The 19,329-nt window shown below is 42.1% G+C and overlaps 1 protein-coding gene across 7 annotated transcripts in view; it reads left to right on the forward strand.

The window, feature by feature from the left end:
- Positions 1-230: 230 nt before the first annotated feature.
- The window catches only part of nap1l4b (nucleosome assembly protein 1-like 4b), a 186,201-nt gene continuing 167,102 nt past the window's right edge, over positions 231-19,329 (forward strand). For 3 of the 7 annotated variants that reach the window (XM_072518959.1, XM_072518954.1, XM_072518960.1), the window contains exon 1: positions 231-355. The gene's annotated coding sequence lies outside the window, so the exon portion shown is untranslated. The other 4 variants (XM_072518958.1, XM_072518956.1, XM_072518957.1 and 1 more) reach the window with 4 other exon arrangements.

Genomic DNA, 19,329 nt, shown 5'->3' on the forward strand with positions numbered 1-19,329 from the left:
TAAAACGAAGAAAGAAAATAACTTGCATTTATATAGCGCCGTTCACTAGTACAGGATCTCTCACGCCTTCCAGCCGTGGCGCGGATTAGGGCTCGGCTGTTCTCACGTGGATCGCAACGTCTCTTCAAGAGCTCTATTTTTAGCCGGCAAATTATAATGCGTTCCCTTTAAGAGCTCACAAGCCGGGCACCCAGCGGAAGCGCGCTTTCTAATTGGCCGATTTCGTGCGCTCTGACGTCTGCGTGGGAGTCCGCGCTGGGCGGCGGCCAATGGGAAGCGGCCTCTTTGGTGTCCGCCATTAGCGCGCGGAGGTGACAGAGACGGCCGGCTGTGAGCGACGGTTGTGGAGGCGAAGGTACGGGCCGCGGAGAGAGGGGTCGGGCCGCGGAGAGAGGGGTCCGGCTGCGGAGAAAGGGGTCCGGCCGCGGGAAGAGAGGCGGGAGAGAGCCCGGGGCTGGGAGTGATGAGTGGCCGTCTTGCGGGGACGGGCCGGGTGACATGTGGAGGGGTGCTGGGGTTTCGGGCCTCCTCACACATACACGCCAGCTGCATGTTGCGTTGGATTTGAGGCTCTTTAATTCAGCGGCCGCACTGCAGCTTTTACTGTACGGGTTTATTTTATTCAAATAAAATTAAACCACTGCTAAATGGAAACCTGCACAGGACTTTGAATCTAGGGACCCCGCTTATTTTAAAGGCTTATGGCCGGCCTGATCACAGTAGTTCACCGCCTGGAAATTTCACATTTAAAGTTCCAAAGAAAAATGTAAACTTAACTTATTTGGGATTCCACTAATTTTGTTCAGATTCAAGTGAGTTTCTTTAATACATCCAAGGGCTAGTGGGCAGCACGAATGTCCAAGATTGGTTTTGTGGTGTAGTTTATTTTGCTTCGTTTTTAAATTGACAATTTAAACAAAAATCACAATATTGATAAATTTAATGAAAGTAAAACCTGCATTTGCTATCACCTATTTCCCCTCCAGTTTGCTGGAGTGACTTTCAATTCTAAGTGGGCTTTGGTAGATAAGTAAAGCACAGGGTCCATAACCATTTAACTTCTGTTGCATGCACTTTAACAGGAGCATGTAGAAAGCAATTATGAGTGGAGGAAACTTATCCTACCCCAGAACTGTTGCTGTTGTCTGGTAACTTGGTGCTTTTTGGGTCTCCCTCTCCTCTGAAATTCATCCTACAAACAGAAAAAACAGTACACAATTTATTTTCTGCATTAACAACTTAATCCCTCCTAACCTGTCCCCTCTGTAAGGAACTTGTGGACTTGCATGGGATATATGATGTTGAAACTCGATGTTGCACTCGAGCCTCTTTCCTCTTCTCATTTGTAACCATCTATTCCCTTTTCCCTCATGCTTATCTAGCTTACTTTAATAATCTGTGCTATTCGCTTCAATCACATCCTATGGTAGTGAATTACATTTACTTCCCAGTCTTGGGTGGGGATGTTTGTTGGATGAAGAATTTTCTTAATTCCCAATTGGATATCTTGGAGACTCAAGTTAGCCTCTAGTTATACTCTTCCCTACAGGAAGAAACATTCTCTATATCCTCTCTTATCAAAACCTTTCCTAATTTTAAATTACTCAAGTGACCTGTCAGTCTTTTTTCAGTCATTTTTCTCGCAATCTCCATGTTTAAGACTGTCAAGTTAGGGTTCTGATTCAAGGGCGGCGCAGTGGTTAGTGCTGCTGCCTCATGGCGCCGAGGTCCCAGGTTCGATCCCGGCTCTGGGTCACTGTCCGTGTGGAGTTTGCACATTCTCCCTGTGTTTGCGTGGGTTTCACCCCCACAACCCAAAAGATGTGCATGGTAGGTGAATTGGCCACACTAAATTGCCCTTTAATTGGAAAAAATGAATTGTGTACTCAAAATTTATTTTTAAAAAGTTAGGGTTCTGTTTCAAGTGAAACTTGGCATTACAAGTTATAAAAAGAATTATTGAGGCTTGGAGCTGATGAACAACTGAATAATGCAATGTTTAAATCTCACTTTTAGAATTATTTACAGGATCTTAAATACAAATTCAATAGCTTTGAGCTTGAACTTGTGGCCTGTTGGTTGGAGAGCTTGGGTATTCTACTGCAGTGTCCTGTACAATTTCTCAGGCATGCCTAAATTGGATGATTGTTCTGTTGAGGACCGCTATCCTAGATACACAAGATCAACTTCTGGTTCACAGGAAACAAGTGTTGCCTATGAAAGCTGACTTTTCACTGATCACAAGTGTTGGGATGGGGAGGGAGAGCTGGAAGCATAATGTCATATGACTTTCTCAGTGTAATCATTAAAATTTCCATTTTTTGCTGAGAGTTTTGATGGTTGTTTTTCCATCTCTGGGGAATTAGGTCTGCCACAAGCTTGCCCACGTATTATTTAGTCAGTGTGCTGAATGAGAATTTTTTACTTGCCTCTTCTAAAAGCGTAGACTCCAAGTTACGCTTGATTGCTAGAATCAGTTGACCCCAGTACCTCATCTAAGTGGCCATTCTTAACATGTGAACCTGTTGGAGATGGAATTGGGGAACGTCCCTCCAAGTTCCAATACTCATCTTTGGATTGCAACAAAATTTTAAATAGCATCTTTAACACGGCAGTTTTACAAACAAATATTAATGAATCCACGGAGGCTGAAATTAAGTAGGAAGACCAAAAACTTCTTAAAATGCTGGGGTTTGAGAAGTTTCTAATGGCTTCATAGAATCCCTACGGTGCAGAAGGAGCCCATTCGACCCATCAAGGCTGCACTGACTTTCCAAAAGAGCACCCTACCTAGGTCTTTGTTTACTTGGTCAATTAAAGCAGACAAGCTGTCTTGACAGCAGTGGTGAATGCAGCTCAAGATGAGTGTTGTGAAGCTGGTTTCATCAGTATATGTTGGGAAACTGACAAGTCTGCAGAAGATCAAGGATAGATCCGTGATAGAACCCAGAGATGGTGGGGAGGAGAAGCCATACCAGGCATACATTGGCTATGTTTAGGTAAGGGCATAAATAGAAGCAGGCCCACAAGCTTGCTTCACCATTCAATAAGGTCATGGCTGAACTTTGGTATCATAATTTTCCTGTACTATCTTCACATCCCTGGTTTCCTTTGATGCCCCCAAATCATCTGATCTCAGTCTTGGACGTCTTCTTCCTTTTTAGGCCGTCTCTCAGGATTGAGACTTCCATCAGAGATGGCTGATAAATCCACTACATGATCTACAAATTCTGCCACATGCAAAGCAGGTGGTGCTAGAAGGGTCGAGTAGATGGGTTGTTTTGAGGTTTGTGTGCTCCCTCCAACGCCTCGACATCGCATCTGCATGTTCCCAATGAAGTCTGTTGATGTGTTCGGTGCCCTCCTGAAAGTGTCTTCTCCATTTTAGTCTGTCATAAACCATGGTCTTTTGAGTCAGAAATATGTTTGACCTCTTCAGATATTCTTTTGGCTATCCTTAAAATATTTCTTGGGAGTCTCCTGCCACGTTCCAAGTAGAGCCGTTGCTTCAGGAATAAAAAGAAAGTGCTTGAAAAACTCAGCATGTCTGACAGCACCTTTGGAGAGCTAACATTTCAAGTCCAATATGTCACCTCTTTGTTACTTCAGTTCGTCCTTTGATGAAATCGTCTCTCATTCTTCTCACTTCAGAGAGCATCGAAGGCAGCTCTCTTGCCCAAGAAACTAATCTAATAAATGTTTGCTATACTGCTTCAAGGCAAGCACATCCCTCCTTGCACACAGCGCTATAGTCCCACAAAAGCCCAATACAATTGTAGCAAGAATTCTGTACTGCAATTCCTTTGTGATCCGACTGTTTTCTGTCCATTGACCAATGATAAACCCATTCTATTACCCCCAATGCCATGAGTCCTATTCCGGCCTTTTAATCTATAGTGTGGTATCTTATTAAATGAGTTCTTCAATCCAAATATACCCTATATCCAATGGGTCCCTTTTTAACTACTCTGCTAGTTACCCCTTCAAAATGAGGTCCAGTAAATTTATCGAACATAATTTCCCTTTCAAAATACCATGTTGATTCTGCATAATAAGTTTGTGATGTTCAAAGTGTCCTGACACTACCATATGAATAATAGATTCTAACATTTATCCTACAGCTGATGTCAGGCTAACTGGCCTATAGTTCCCTGTTTTCTCTCTCCTTCCTTGGTATAGGGAGGTTACTTTTGCTACCCTCCAGCAGCTAAGAATTTAAGGAGTTCTGGAAGGTCAAAACGAAAGGGAGGTAGGTAATGGAATCAGTTAAGTCACAAGGTTCTGGGCAGTGAAGGATGAAATAGAAAATTGCATCCAACATTACTTGATGGTTGAGGAAGACAAAAATTGTAAAAACATCACACTCAGAGCATGTTATTCATAACATTGTGCAGAGCATTGTTGAATTCACAAGAACATTGGAACCACACCAAAGAAATGTTAAATGTTTTGGAACAGATGGACACCAAGCCCAATGATAACACATTTAATGAACAGAAGAGAAAGGAAGATTGGAGTTGTAGAGGATAGATTGAATGATTCTAAAACCAAAGTCAGAAATGCTATCTTCTTTGATTATGAGCATGATTTAACACCCTTCCTATTGATCTCCTCAAACCGTTGATATGATCAACCAAACCAGCCTCATCCAATACCGATCTTCTATTATGTACATCTGCAGTCACGCAGTCAGTTTTCCAGCATGGAAGCTGATCATAATGGCTTGGGTCTTCCCGATGTTTAAATGGAAGCAATTATGAATTGGGCAAAAACCGTCCTGGATTTTTGTCTGTTATCCAAAGAGCCAGTGGAGGATGAACAGACTGAAATTTTTATTATTATTTGTTTACAGGATGTGGATGTCGCTGGCTAGGTCAATATTTATTTCCCATCCCAGTTCACCTTCAGAAGGTGGTAGTGAGCTGCCTTGACTGGTTGCAGTCCCTGAGGTGTAGCTACAACCACAGTGCTACTAGGGAGGGAATTCCAGGTTTTTGACCCAGGGAAAGTGAAGGAAAGGTAATACCTTTCTAAATCAGGATGGTGAGCGTCTTGAAGGGGAACCTTCAGATGGTGGTGTTCCCATGTGACTAGTGCTCTTATGAAATGAAATGAAATAAATCGCTTATTGTCACAAGTAGACTTCAATGAAGTTACTGTGAAAAGCCCCTAGTTGCCACATTCCGGCGGCTGTTCGGGGAGGCGGGTACGGGAATTGAACCATGCTGCTGGCCTGCCTTCGTCTGCTTTAAAAGCCAGCGATTTAGCCCCCATCTAGATAGTAGTGCTCATGGGTTTGGAAGGTACTGCCTAAGGAACCTTGGTGAGTTTTTGCAGTGCATCTTGTAGGTGGTATACATGGCTGCCATAATTAGGCGGTGGTAGAGAGATTGAATGTTTGTGGAAGGGGTCGTAATCAAGTGGGCTGCTTTGTCTTGGATTGTCTAGCATCTTGTGTTGTTGCAGCTGCACTCATCGAGGCAAGTGGAGAATATTCCATTGGAGATAGTACACGGGCTTTGGGGAGTCAGGAAGTGAATTAGCCGCCGCAGGATTCCTAACCTTTGACTTGCTCTGGTAGCCACAGTATTTATATGCCTAGCTCAGTTTCTGGTCAATGGTAAAACATAAGGTGTCGTTTGTGGTGGGGTTTCAGTGATGGTAATGTCATAGGGTGATCGTTAGAAATAAGTGATTTTCATTTCAATTCTTGAGATTATCATTGCCTGGCACTATGTGGTGCAAATGCCACTTGTTAGCCCAAGCCTGGATATTGTCCAGATCTTGTTGAATTTGGACATTGACTGATTCAGTATCTGACAAGTCGTGAATGGTGCTGAACATTGTGCAATCAACAGAAAATACTTCTACTTCTGATGGAAGGAAGGTCATTGATGAAGCAGCTGAAGATGATTGGACCTAGGATACTACTCTGAGGAGCTTGTGCAGTGATATCCTTGAGCTGAAATGATTGCCCTCCAAACATCTTCCTTCATGCCAGGTATGACTAAACCAGCGGAGGATTTTCACCCAATTCTGTTTTACCAAGGCTCCTTGATGTCATACTCCATCAAATGCTGTCTTGATACCAAGGGCAGTCACTCTCCCCTAATCTCTGGAGTTCAGCTCTTTTGTCCATGTTTGAACCAGGGCTGGAGCTGGGTGACTCTGGCAGAACCCAAACTGAGCCTCCGAGAGCAAGTTATTGCTGAGTAAGTGCTGCTTGGTAACACTGGTGATGGCCCCTTCCATCATTTTGCTGATAACAGAGAGTAGATAATTGGCTGGGTTGGATTTGTCCTGTCCTTGGGCAAATTTTCCACATTGCAGGCTAGATGAATGTGCTGTAGCTGTATTGAAACCACTTTGCTAGGGGCGTGACAAGTCCTGGAGCGCGACAAGTCCTGGAGCGCAAGTCTTTAGGACTGTTGTAAGCATATTGCCAGGGCCCATAGCCTTTCCAGTATCCAGTGCCTTCAGCCGTTTGTTGATATCACGTTGAGTGAATCAAATTGGCTGAAGACTGACTTCTGGGGACCTCGGGAACAGGACAGGATGGATCAAGGCACTTCTGGCTGAAGATTGTTGTGAATGCTTCAGCCTTACCTTTTGCACAGATGTGCTGGGCTCCTCCAGCACTGAGGATGGGGATATTTGTGGAGCTGCTTCCTTCAGTGAGTTTTTCTAATTGCCATTGACAACAGGATGTGGTAGGACTTCAGAGCTTAGATTTAATCCATTGGTTGGGGAATGGCAGAGTGGAGGACATGCTGGCCATGCGGTTACAGATTGTGGCTGAGTACAATTCTGCTGCTGATGGCCCACAGCATGTTGTGGATGCCCAGTCTTCAGTTGGTAAATCTCTGTAGTGATAGTGCCACACAACACGATGGAGGTATCCTCTATGTGAAGATGGGACTTTGTCTTTACAAGGCTGTACGGTGGTCATTCCTACTGATACCGTCATGGACAGATGCATCTGCAGCTGTTATGTTGCTGAGGATGAGGTCAAGTATGTTTTTCCTTCTTGGTTCCCTCACCATCTGCCGCAATCTCAGTCTAGCAGCCATGTAGTTCTTGGGACTAAAAGGAAACTGGATGAAGCGGGATCAAAGTATTGAACTTGATGCTCGGCCATGATCATAATGAATAGCGGAGCAGGCTCGATGGGCTGAATAGCCTCCTTTTTTGTTCTATGTCCTTTTAGGACCCGACCTGCTGGGTCTGGTGGTGCTCCTGAGCCACTCTTGGTGATGGAGAGTGCAGTAATGTTCACATTGGAAAAGTACTGATTCATCAGCTGAGGGGGGACAATACATGATAATCAACAGGAGATTTCCTTGTCCATGTTTGACCTGGTACCATGAGACTTCATGGGGTCCAAGTGCAGGTTGAAGACCCCCAGGGTACTCCCTCCCGACTGTATACGACTATGACGCCACCTTTGCTGGGTTTGTCCTGCCGGTGAGAAGACTATTCTAGTATTTTCCAGATCAGCCTAATTACCTACTCTCCCTAAACTTCAGTTTATACAAAACCCTGCTCTCCACATCCTGCTCTGCTCAAACCTGGGGCTGTTACTGCCTCATTTAAAATTTGCACCATTGTGTTTAAATCCCTACATGGGCTTTCCTTTCCCAATCTATAACTTCCAGCTCTCTGAAACCTACATTCCTTTGACCACCTTCTCCACCACTTATAGTAAATATTAAACTGCATTTCCCTAAATTAGCATTTACAAATAGCTTAACTTTTTTGTTTTTTTTCAGTTTAGAAGATCCTTGCTGTTAAGATGGTTAATGGTTGAGAATATCTGTTCTAATGCCCGATAAATGTTGCAGTTTTTAATCAACTTTCCTGAAACACAGTTTTAAATTACTTTTCTTTCCTCTCTTACCTCCTTGGTGGGATTGTTCAGTAAAAAGTTTTAAATGCCGTATTTCAATTTTAATGTTGATTATACAGGTATGGAAGTATGATTAGCAACCTTCAGTGTTTCCTCAGAGCTGTTGGATATGACCGGTCTAGGCTGATGCTGCTCAGGAGACAGCTGGTTTTCGATATGAAACACTGGAGATATAGTTTGTCTCTTGTATATGCAATTAATGGACTTCTGGATGTTATAATTTTAATCAGCTATTACTTATCACCCCTCCAAACCAGAAAGTTCCTTATTTTTTCTTATCTGTCCATGATCCCATCTTGCTCACCCCTTCTATGCTTCGTATCCTCTGTATTTATCTCATACTTATTTACAATCTTCATGTATGTGTTGAGCTCCATCTACATGTTGTTTGTCTGATTATAACCATTAATAAGGGTGCTTATGATTATCCGGTACTGCAACTTTTTTTTCCTCGCTTTAATTATTTTGCTGCATATTAATGTGAGGAAAAGAAATGGAGCAGAAAGGAATCTGAAAAAGATCTATGAAACTTCAAAGTCATGATACACTTAAGAGATAGTAGCATGTGGAACTATGCTGGAGAATGTATGGTGTCAAGTGTATACCCCTGTAAGTCGCGAGAATGTACCAACATATAAAACAATATCATATTTTCAGGTAAAACAAATAGAACAGAAATAGGAACCAGGAAACTTTCTTTTGTCTGTCTTTTAGGAGCCATCGTAAAATGAGCCGAAAAAATGTTTCAAACAAAATTAAGACTATCATATAGAGAAAAAATGTCCACAGTCTGGTTACTCCACATTGGTAGACAGACCAGAAGATTCTGAGGTTATAATGTGAACAAACGGAGCTTCACTTAATCTGCAGAGTAGGAGCTTTTAAGCAGCAAATTACCAAATGTACTTGGATAATACCAAAAACAGAAACGATCAGTTGTAATCACTATGTGAAGTTGCATTCAAATCTATTTTTGAGGCTGCTATAATAGCAGCTGCAGTTGTTGGAAAAATGTCTAAATATGAATTCCTGGAGGCTTTGAATTTATTTGCACATTAATGTATGGGTATTGATTTATTTAAAAAATGCAAATTACATTTGTTTACATTATTTGACAGTAAAAGCCTGTATCTGCATGTATCAGTGTTGTGTTGAGATGTATTCCGTGGAAGATGAAGTAAATAGCGTAGAAGAACAAATAGATCGTACTGATATATAAATCACTAAAAGTGACCAGATGTAGCATAGGGTTGATGAAATAATGCAGAGTGCAAACAAAGCATTGGGATTCACTTATGGAATCATAGAATGGTTACAGGAGGAGGCCATTTGGCCCATGTCCATGCTGGCTCTGCAAGCACAACTCACCTATTCCCACTCTCCTGCCTCTTCCCTGTATACCGGTAATTATTTTTCTCTTCAGATAATTTTCCAATTTCCTTTGAGAATCATTGACTCTGCCTCCACTATGTTCCCAGGCAGTGCATTCCGATCCTAACCACTAGCTGCATAAAAACTTTTGTCATCAACTTGCCTTTAGTTCTTTTATCACTGTTTCTTGATCTCTCCATCTTTGGAAACACCCAAGTCTTGTCATTAATATAGATCAAGAAAAGCAGTGGTCCGAGTACTGACCCCTGGGGATCCTCACTAGGTAACTTCCACCAGTTCGGTACAACTGTTTCCTGTCACTGAACCAACATAATATCCATGCTGCCATGGCCTCTTATTTATTCCATTAGCTTCAGCTGTGCAGACAATACTGTTATGTGGCATTTTATCAATTGTTTTTTGGAAGTCCATGTACACAATATCAACATCATTACCCTTTGTTAACCTCATTTTAAAAAGTCAACCGTGTTGACCATCACATGCCCTTCAATCAGTGTTGTTTTTTCTTAATTAATCCACATTTGTCTTGTCCAAGTGACTGTAAATTTTATCCGGATTATCTTTTCTAGAGCTTTTCATCACAGAGGTTAAACTCTTTGAGAAAAGGTGTAACATTTATAATTCTCCAATACTGTAGCATCACCCTGTGTCTAAGGAATGGTGGAAAATTATGGCTAGTGCCATCGCAATTTTCACACTACCTCCGATGCATCACCTCTGATCTTGGTGACTCAGTTTTAAGTACAGTTGACCTTTCTATTGCGGTAATATCTGCTCTTTCACTATGACTTTTGTATCTGCCTTTGCCAAGAAAGAAGAATGCTGCCTGAGTACTCATTCAGCACTTCAGCCATGACCCCAGCCTCATAACACAAGAAATAGGAGCAGGACTAGGCCATATGTTGAGCCTCTTCTACCACTCATGATCATAGATAATCTTTGGCTTCAACTCTACTTTCCCACCGCTCTCCAAATCCCTTGATTCCCTGGAACACCAAAAATCTGTTTCAGCCTCAAATATAGTCAACCATGGAGCATCCACAATCCTCTGGAGTAGAGAATTCCAAAGATTCGCAACCTTTATCATGAATGTGCCCCCTCATTTCTAGCTTCCCCAGGCAGAGGAAACAGGCACGGTCTACCCTGTCAAGCCCCTTTAGAATCTTGTGTGATTTCATGAGATCATTGCTCATTCTTCTATGTCTTGGACGATTATAGAACCAATTGATTCGGCCTGGCACCATAATTCAGTTCTTTTATCCAGTGACCAATCTAGTGAACCTTGGCTGTACTTCCTTCCTTAAATAGGCAGACCAAAACTGCGCGTACTATTCCAGGTATGGAAAGCCCTGTACAATTGTAGCAAGACTTTTTTATTCCTTGCCCTTGCAAATAGTACCCCAATGCCCTTGCAGTAAAGGCCAACATATCATTTGCTTTCTGTAACTGCATGTCAACATTTTGTTTTCTTTGTTCATGTACACCCAAGTCTCTCTGGACATTTGTAAGCTGCATACCTTTTATTTATTTTTAAAATCTGCCACCTTGTCCATTCACTACACCTTCCTATATCCCTTTGCACCCACTGTGTCATCCTCACAGTTTCTATTACCACTTAGATTTATATTGTTAGCAAACCTAGATGCATTACTCTGGCTCATTGTCTAAGTTATTAATATAGATTGTAAATAGCTGAGGCCCCAGCACAGATCATTCACTATGCGTAGTTAGTCCCCAACTGGATCCACTCCTTTTTACAACTTTTAGAGGAACCAAGAATACAAAAGCAGACAAATAATGCTTAAAATATGCCATTGAATGTGCAATTTGATCATTACTGAAAAATACTGAAGCATTGGTAAAGGTATAGGGAATATTTACAAGTACTCCTGAATTGAGAGGATACAACCATCAGTATAGATTTAACTGGTTTTCCTTTCTCTGGAATGAAAAGGATCAGGATGAGTCGATGCAAATTGGCACGTGGAGTGACTGAGGTGGATTGCAATGATATGCTTATAGGGAGGCTTGAAGCAATTTTTGTGGAGTGATATGGGAGCAGGGTGGGTAGCTGTGAAAGGAAGGTTGTGGTGTAAGCCACTTGATATGAAGTAACCTGTTCCTGTGTTGTGGATTCTACGTAGTTACTACTTGTGTAAGAAAATTGAGTTTTACTTACAGCAGTGTGAAAATCAACCCCTGTTCAAAACGTTGGTCTATCATGATGCAGATTGGAGAATCTGGCGCAGAAATAAATGATTGGGTTGACTAACTTCATGATTCACACTTTAAAAATTACGAGGGGCGATTATACAAACTAGGGTTGTATTCCCTGGAATTTAGATGGTTGGAGGGTGATTTAATAAAGTTTTCACTATATTAAGGGAAATTGAAGGGTAGGTAGTGGAAATTATTCCATTACTGATTGAACCATAGGACTAAGGGACATGTCTAAAATTTAAAATTGGATTTTTCAGGCGTAAAATGAAGAACACGTCTACACTTAGTGATAGAAGTTTGAAACTCTTCTGTAAATGACAATTGATGCTACATCAATTGTAAATTTTAAAACTGATTTTTTTGGTTTCTGAAGGCATTGAGAACCATGGGGCAAAGGCTGGCATGGTTGTAGATCAGCCTTTATCTCATTGAAGGGCAGAATAGATTCAAGGTGTTAAATGATCTTCTCATGTTCTTGTGTTTAATAAGTGTTTTCCAGTACTGCATTTCTGGTGTTGCCTAATGTGAGCATCGATAACATTGCATTTCTATCGTACTTTTAACATAGCTACTTTAGAGGCAGCAGGAGGAACTAATGGACACCTCTTTTCGTGGTGGCATGGTAACACAGTGGTTAGCACTATTGCTTGGCGCCAGGGACCCGGATTCAATTCCTGGCTTGGGTCACTGTCTGTGCAGAGTCTGCACATTCTCCCCTTTTCTGTTTGGGTTTCCTCCAGGTTTTCCGGTTTCCTTACACAAGTTCCGAAAGTCACGCTTGTTAGGTGAAGTGGTCATTCTGAATTCTCCCTCAGTGTACCCGAGCAGGTGCCAGAGTGTGGCGACTACGGGATTTTCACTAACTTCATTGCAGTGTTAATGTAAGCCTACTTGTAACACTGATGATTATTATTATGTTGTTCAAAATTTAGTGTCAAGTTAAGAGCATTTAATTGGTTCATCGAAGTTTGAATTTCCACACATATGTTTAAAATTACGGGTAGTCAATTGCTTCAAGTTTAGTTGAGACCAAAATTTCCTGACCTGTTTTCAGCTCAACATGTTAAACAATGGGCCATAAAATAAATGCTGATACCTTGATAAAGGCCTGATCCGAGTGTAATTTGACCTACTCGGATATGTCGGTTCTGGTCGCCTCATTTTAGGAAGGATGTGGAAGCTCTGGAAAAGGTGCAAAGAAGATTTACCAGGATGTTGCCTGGAATGGAGAGTAGGTCTTATGAGGAAAGGTTGAGGGTGCTAGGCCTTTTCTCATTAGAGCGGAGAAGGATGAGGGGCGACTTGATAGAGGTTTATAAGATGATCAGGGGAATAGATAGAGTAGACAGTCAGAGACTTTTTCCCCGGGTGGAACACACCATTACAAGGGGACATAAATTTAAGGTGAAAGGTGGAAGATATAGGAGGGATATCAGAGGTAGGTTCTTTACCCAGAGAGTAGTGGGGGCATGGAATGCACTGCCTGTGGAAGAGGTTGAGTCGGAAACATTAGGGACCTTCAAGCAGCTATTGGATAGGTACATGGATTACGGTAAAATGATATAGTGTAGATTTATTTGTTCTTAAGGGCAGCAAGGTAGCATTGTGGATAGCACAATTGCTTCACAGCTCCATGGTCCCAGGTTCGATTCCGGCTTGGGTCATTGTCTGTGCGGAGTCTGCACGTCCTCCCCGTGTCTGCGTGGGTTTCCTCCGGGTGCTCCGGTTTCCTCCCACAGTCCAAAGATGTGCGGGTTAGGTGAATTGGCCAATGATAAATTGCCTTTAATGTCCAAATTGCCCTTGGTGTTGGGTGGAGGTGTTGAGTTTGGGTAGGGTGCACTTTCCAAGAGCCGGTGCAGACTCAAAGGGCCGAATGGCCTCCTTCTGCACTGTAAATTCAATGATAATCTATGATTAATCTAGGACAAAGGTTCGGCACAACATCGTGGGCCGAAGGGCCTGTTCTGTGCTGTATTTTCTATGTTCTATGTTCTATGTCTTATTTGTCAATAGCTTTTTGGGCTGGTTGAGACCTTTTGCATTACTTTTGCCATGGTTCCTTCCCCAGTCATTTGGTATTTTGTCGTGCGTTCTCTTTTTTTGTCTTGGACTGCTTTCCCAGGTCCTATTAGGAGTCCATAATTTTGTTCAGAAAACACAATGTTACCACTTCCCAGAATTCATATTCTGCAATGGGCCACCATAGTGAGAATATCTTAACTATGTTGATATGGGAAAATGTCACTGGACTGGCAATGGTGGAATCTGGAGATGGTTTTATATATCATCTAATATATATAGTGAACTTAAAATTCACAAAGCAAAGATGGTCAGGCTAGTAAAGGCGAGAAGCCAGAAATTGTCCTTTCAGTTGTCTCACTAGATTTTGCTGTATCATTTCTGGAGTAATTTTCTGGTCCTTTCCCCTCTGACATTGTTTAGTGCTATTTTGATGTGAAATCGTTTACTGCTTTAACTTAATATTTCAGTCACCGTTGCATATGATGCACTTGGTTACAGGGTCCGGTATAGTGAACTGCTGCCTAGTATTGGAAATTTAAGACTAGGTTTTCGACCTGTGTCAAATAGAGGAAGCTTTTGCATTTTTAAGTTGATGAGTGCCTTGGAATCTTTTATGTTCACTTCAGGCAGCAAAATGGGGCCTTGGTGTGACATCTCATTGAAAAGATGATACCTTCTACAGTGCATCACTTCCTCAGTGCTGAGTTATGTGCTTAATCGCTGGAATGCAGTTTGAACCCACAATCTTCCTCCTCAGGCAAGAGTTCCACCATTAACTCCAGGTTAATGCTTTTTAAAGTTGTTAAATCAAGCATAGAACAGCGTGGAGATCACTATGCTGGTTGTATGGGTGCTCCCTTGACTTTGCCATGCTTTTTTAAATCATCTCTGCTCCTGTGTAACTAAAGCCAGTTCTGTTGACTTTTCAATGGCCTGACCATATGGCCAAAACAATTTTCACATATTCTATGTCCTGCAATTGTTTTTATTTGATTTCTAACATTGTGTTTTGTTTCATGTATCACATTTGCCATTTAAGCATCTCCTTTTCTACTTATGTACTTATCCTCTTATATATTTTTTTCTCTTCTCTCTTTACAATTCAGTGACGTTTCTCTGCAGGATCTTCATGTCAACTGATTTGTTCTGAAGAGATCCTTCCAGATGTGCGTTTTTTCCAGTAATATCTGCTTTTGTTTAATTTTATGCATCCAAATCATCTTGCATTTTGCTAATTCTTTTGACCAGGTATGGCTTGTTTAACAATGAGAAACCGAAAATGAGGGCAGCTCAGTTGGTCAGGCAGCATCGGTTCAGACACCAGTTGATGTTCCAAACATAATTTAACTGGCAAAATTGATCAGACATATTGTGAGAAGTCAAAGGAAATTAAATTTTGAAACGTACTTATGTAAAGTTTAGATGAGAGTGAAAGCTTGTTTGTTGCCATTTTATCTGAATTTGATTGTTGTGGCAGCTCTTGTACATGGGCGCTTAGATTTGGGCAACATAAAGACTTTTGTAGGCATCTGCATTCGGTTCTAGATGTGACTTAACAAGAATTGAGCCTCTCACATTTTATTGCATTACAGTCTACAAAGCCATAAGTCTTGCAGCTTGAGACTGCAAGAAATGTGTTCCAACGGTATGATACTTTTCTAACCATTTGACCATTCTTGGTTTCAGTTTAAACATAGTATTTACCGTCCTTTGGAAGGAAGGTGATGGCCACTATGACCATAGTTGACATATAGTAGTTCAGTGGCACAATATTCCACTCATAAGAGCACAAGGTTTGTTTCATTCTACACGTGCTGGAAATCTAATAAAACAGTAAAAGCTGAAAATACTCGACCAGGCAGGATCTGTAAAAGAGTGTAAAACTATTTCAGGTCAATTACCTTTCGCTTCATAGCCTGCTTTTCTTCGAACTATGATAGTGGATGCATTGGTGGTCATCTTCCGGGATTCTATAGACTCTGGAACAATCCTTACAGATTGGAGGGTAGCTAAAGTCACTCCCAACATTTAAAAAGGGAGGTTGAGAGAAAACGGGGAATTATAGACCAGAAGCCTAACGGTAGTGGGAAAAATTCTTGAATCCATTATTAAGAACTTTATAGCGGAACATTTAGAAAGCAGTGGCAGGATCAGTCAGTCAGCATGGATTTTTGAACGGGAAATCATGCTTGACAAATCATTTGGAATTCTTTGAAGATGTAATTAGTACAGTTGACAAGGGAGAGCCAATCGATGTGGTACATTTGGAATTTCAGAAGGAGTTTGACAAAGTCCCGCATGAGAGGTTGTTGTGCAAGATTAAAGCGCATGGGATTGGGGGAAGTGTATTGAGGTGGATAGAAAACTAGTTGGCAGAGAAGAAACGAAAGAGTAGGAATTAATGAGTCCATTTCAAATTGGCAGGCAGTAACTAGTGGGGTGCCACAGGGATCGATGCTGGGACCCCAGCTATTCACAATATCTTAATGATTTGGATGAGGGAATAAAATGTAACATCTCAAAGTTTGCAGATGATACCAAGTTGGGTGGAAGGGTGAACTGTGATGAGGATGCAGGGATCCTACAGCATGATCTGGACAGGTTGGGCCAGTGGGCAAATCAATAGCAGATGCAGTATAATTTGGATAAGTGTGAGGTTATTCACTTTGGAAGCAAAAACAGGAAGGCAGATTACTACCTGAACGGTTGTAAATTGGGAGAGGGCTGTGCAGCGGGACCTGGGTGTCCATGTGCACCAGTCGCTGAAGATAGGCATACAGCTGCAGCAGGCAGCAAAGAAGGCCAATGGTATGTTGGCCTTCATTGCGAGAGGTTTTGAGTACATGAGCAGCAGGCATGTGTTGTAATTATACAAGGTCTTGGTGAGGCCACACCTAGAATATTGTGTGCGGTTTTGGTCTCGTTTTCTGAGGAAGGATGTTCTTGCCCTCGAGGGAATGCAGCAAAGGTTTATCAGACTGATTCCTGGGGTGGCGGGGGTGTCATATGAGGAGTGATTGACTAGGTTAGGATTGTTCTTGCTGGAGTTCAGAAGAATGAGGGAGGATCTCATAGAGACTTATAAAATTCTAACAGGACTAGACATGGTAGATGCAGGGAAGATATTCCTGATGGTGGGTGTGTCCAGAACCAGGGGTCACAGTCTGAGGAATCAGCGTAAACCATTTAGGACAGAGATGAGAAATTTCTTCACCCAAAGAGTGGTGAGCCTGTAGAATTCATTACCACAGGAAGTAGTTGGTGCTAAAACATTGAATATATTCCAGAGGCGGCTAGATATAGCACTTGGGGCGAATGGGATCAAAGGTTATGGGGAGAATGCATTAGACTATTGAGTTGGATGATCAGCCTTAATCGTGATAAATGGCAAAGCAGGCTCGAAGGGCCAAAAGGCAGTCTCCTCCTATCTTCTATGTATCTATGGTATTGAACAGCCCAAATTTCTTAGTTTGGGACCAATAACTTTTTTTGTTTATTTGTTCATGGGATGTGGGCGTCACTGGCTGGGCCAGCATTTGTTACCATCCCGAAGGGCATTTAAGAGTCAACGACATTGCTGTGGGTCTGGAGTCGCATGTGGCCAGAGCAGGTAAGGTTGACAGATTTCCTTTCCCAATGGCCATTAGTAAACCAGATGGTTTCATGGTGGTCCTTGGACTTTTTAAATTCCAGATTCTGCCATGGCAGGTTTTGAACACGTCCCCAGAGCATTACCTTTGGTCTCTGGATTTCTAGTCCATTGACAGTACCACTACGCCATACAAGCAGATCAACCTGGAGCTCTATTCCTCCTACGTTTACCTCTCCATGTCCTCTTACTTTGACTGGGATGACGTTGCCCTGCGTCACTTTGCTGAGCACTCAGCAGGTAATGCTCTGGGGACGTGTTCAAAACCTGCCATGGCAGAATCTGGAATTTAAAAAGTCCAAGGACCACCATGAAACCATCTGGTTTACTAATGGCCATTGGGAAAGGAAATCTGTCAACCTTACCTGCTCTGGCCACATGCGACTCCAGACCCACAGCAATGTCGTTGACTCTTAAATGCCCTTCGGGATGGTAACAAATGCTGGCCCAGCCAGTGACGCCCACATCCCATGAACAAATAAACAAAAAAAGTTATTGGTCCCAAACTAAGAAATTTGGGCTGTTCAATACCATAGATACATAGAAGATAGGAGGAGACTGCCTTTTGGCCCTTCGAGCCTGCTTTGCCATTTATCACGATGGAGGCATGCCATTGCCTCCCCACTTGTAAGAAGCTTGGCATGCATTTACTTTCAAAATGGAGGCACAAGAAATGTTTCATTTAGGATAGAAATAATATATGGTAGATCTGAAAAGAGTAGCAATATATTATTGAGAAGTGAAGGTAGAGAGAAAATAGGGTTTAAAAAAAATAAGATGGCAGAGAAGTGAATTAGTCTGTTAATTTTGTGGTTGAATGGCGTGGAATGTGGCGCAGTGGTTAGCACTGGAATTGTGGCGCTAAGGACCCGGGTTCAAATCCGGGCCACTGTCCGTGTGGAGTTTGCACATTCTCCCCATGTCTGCGTGGGTTTCACCCCCACAACCCAACGATGTGCAGGTTAAGTGAATTGGCCACGCTAAATTGTCCCTTAATTCGAAAAAAAAAATAATTGGGTACTCTAAATTTAAAAACAAAAATTGTGATTGAATGTTCACAAATGAAATATTGAAGGTGTCTCCTTAAATATTAATTCTTACAGAATGACCAACATAGAATATTTGGTAACTGTTCACGTTGCTGAGAGTGTTTCAAGAAGTGTATTGAGATGGATAGGAAACTGGTTGGCAGACAGGAAACAAAGAGTAGAAATTAACAGTCTTTTTTCAAATTGGCAGGCAGTGATTAGTGGGGTACCGTGCAGATCGGTGCTAGGACCCCAGCTATTCACAATATAAATGATTTTAGATGAGGGAACAAAATGTAATATCTCCAAATTTGCACATAACACCAAGTTGGTTGAGAGGGTGAGCTGTGAGGAGGATGCAGAGATCCTTCAGTATGATTTGGACAAGTTGAGTGAGTGGGCAAATGAATGGCAGATGCGGTATAATTTGGAGAAATGTGAAGTTATCCACTTTGGTAGCAAAAACGATAAAGCAGACTATTATCTGAATGGTCATAAATTAGGAGAGGGGAATGTGCATCAAGACCTGGGTGCCCTCGTACACCAGACACTGAAGGTAAGCATGCAGGTAGCGCAGGTGGTAAAGAAGGCAAATGGTGTGTTGGCCTTCATAGCGAGAGGATTCGAGTACAGGATAGGGATGTCTTGCTGCAATTATAAAGGGCTTTGGTGAGGCCACACCCTGGAATATTGTATGCAGTTTTGGTCTCTTAGGGAGGATGTTCTTGCTCTCGAGGGAGTGCAGCGAAGGTTTACCAAACTGATTGCTGGGATGGTGGGACTGGCATGAGGAGAGATTGATTCGGTTAGGATTGTATTCGCTGGAGTTCAGAAGAATGAGGGGGAATCTCGTAGAAACCTATAAAAATTCTAACCAGACTAGACAGGGAAGATGCTGGAAGGATGTTCCTGATGGTGGGTGTTTCCAGTACCGGGGTCACAGTCTGAGGATACAGAGTAGACCATTTAGGACATAGATGAGAAATCTTTTCAAACAGAGAATGGTCGGCCTGTGGAATTCGTCAACACAGGAAGTAGTTGAGGCCAAAACATTGCATGTTTTCAAGAAGCAATTAGATATAGCATTTAAGATGAAGGGATCAAAGGAT

The sequence above is a fragment of the Scyliorhinus torazame genome, chromosome 10 (assembly GCF_047496885.1).
Source record: "Scyliorhinus torazame isolate Kashiwa2021f chromosome 10, sScyTor2.1, whole genome shotgun sequence".
Lineage (NCBI taxonomy): Eukaryota > Metazoa > Chordata > Chondrichthyes > Carcharhiniformes > Scyliorhinidae > Scyliorhinus > Scyliorhinus torazame.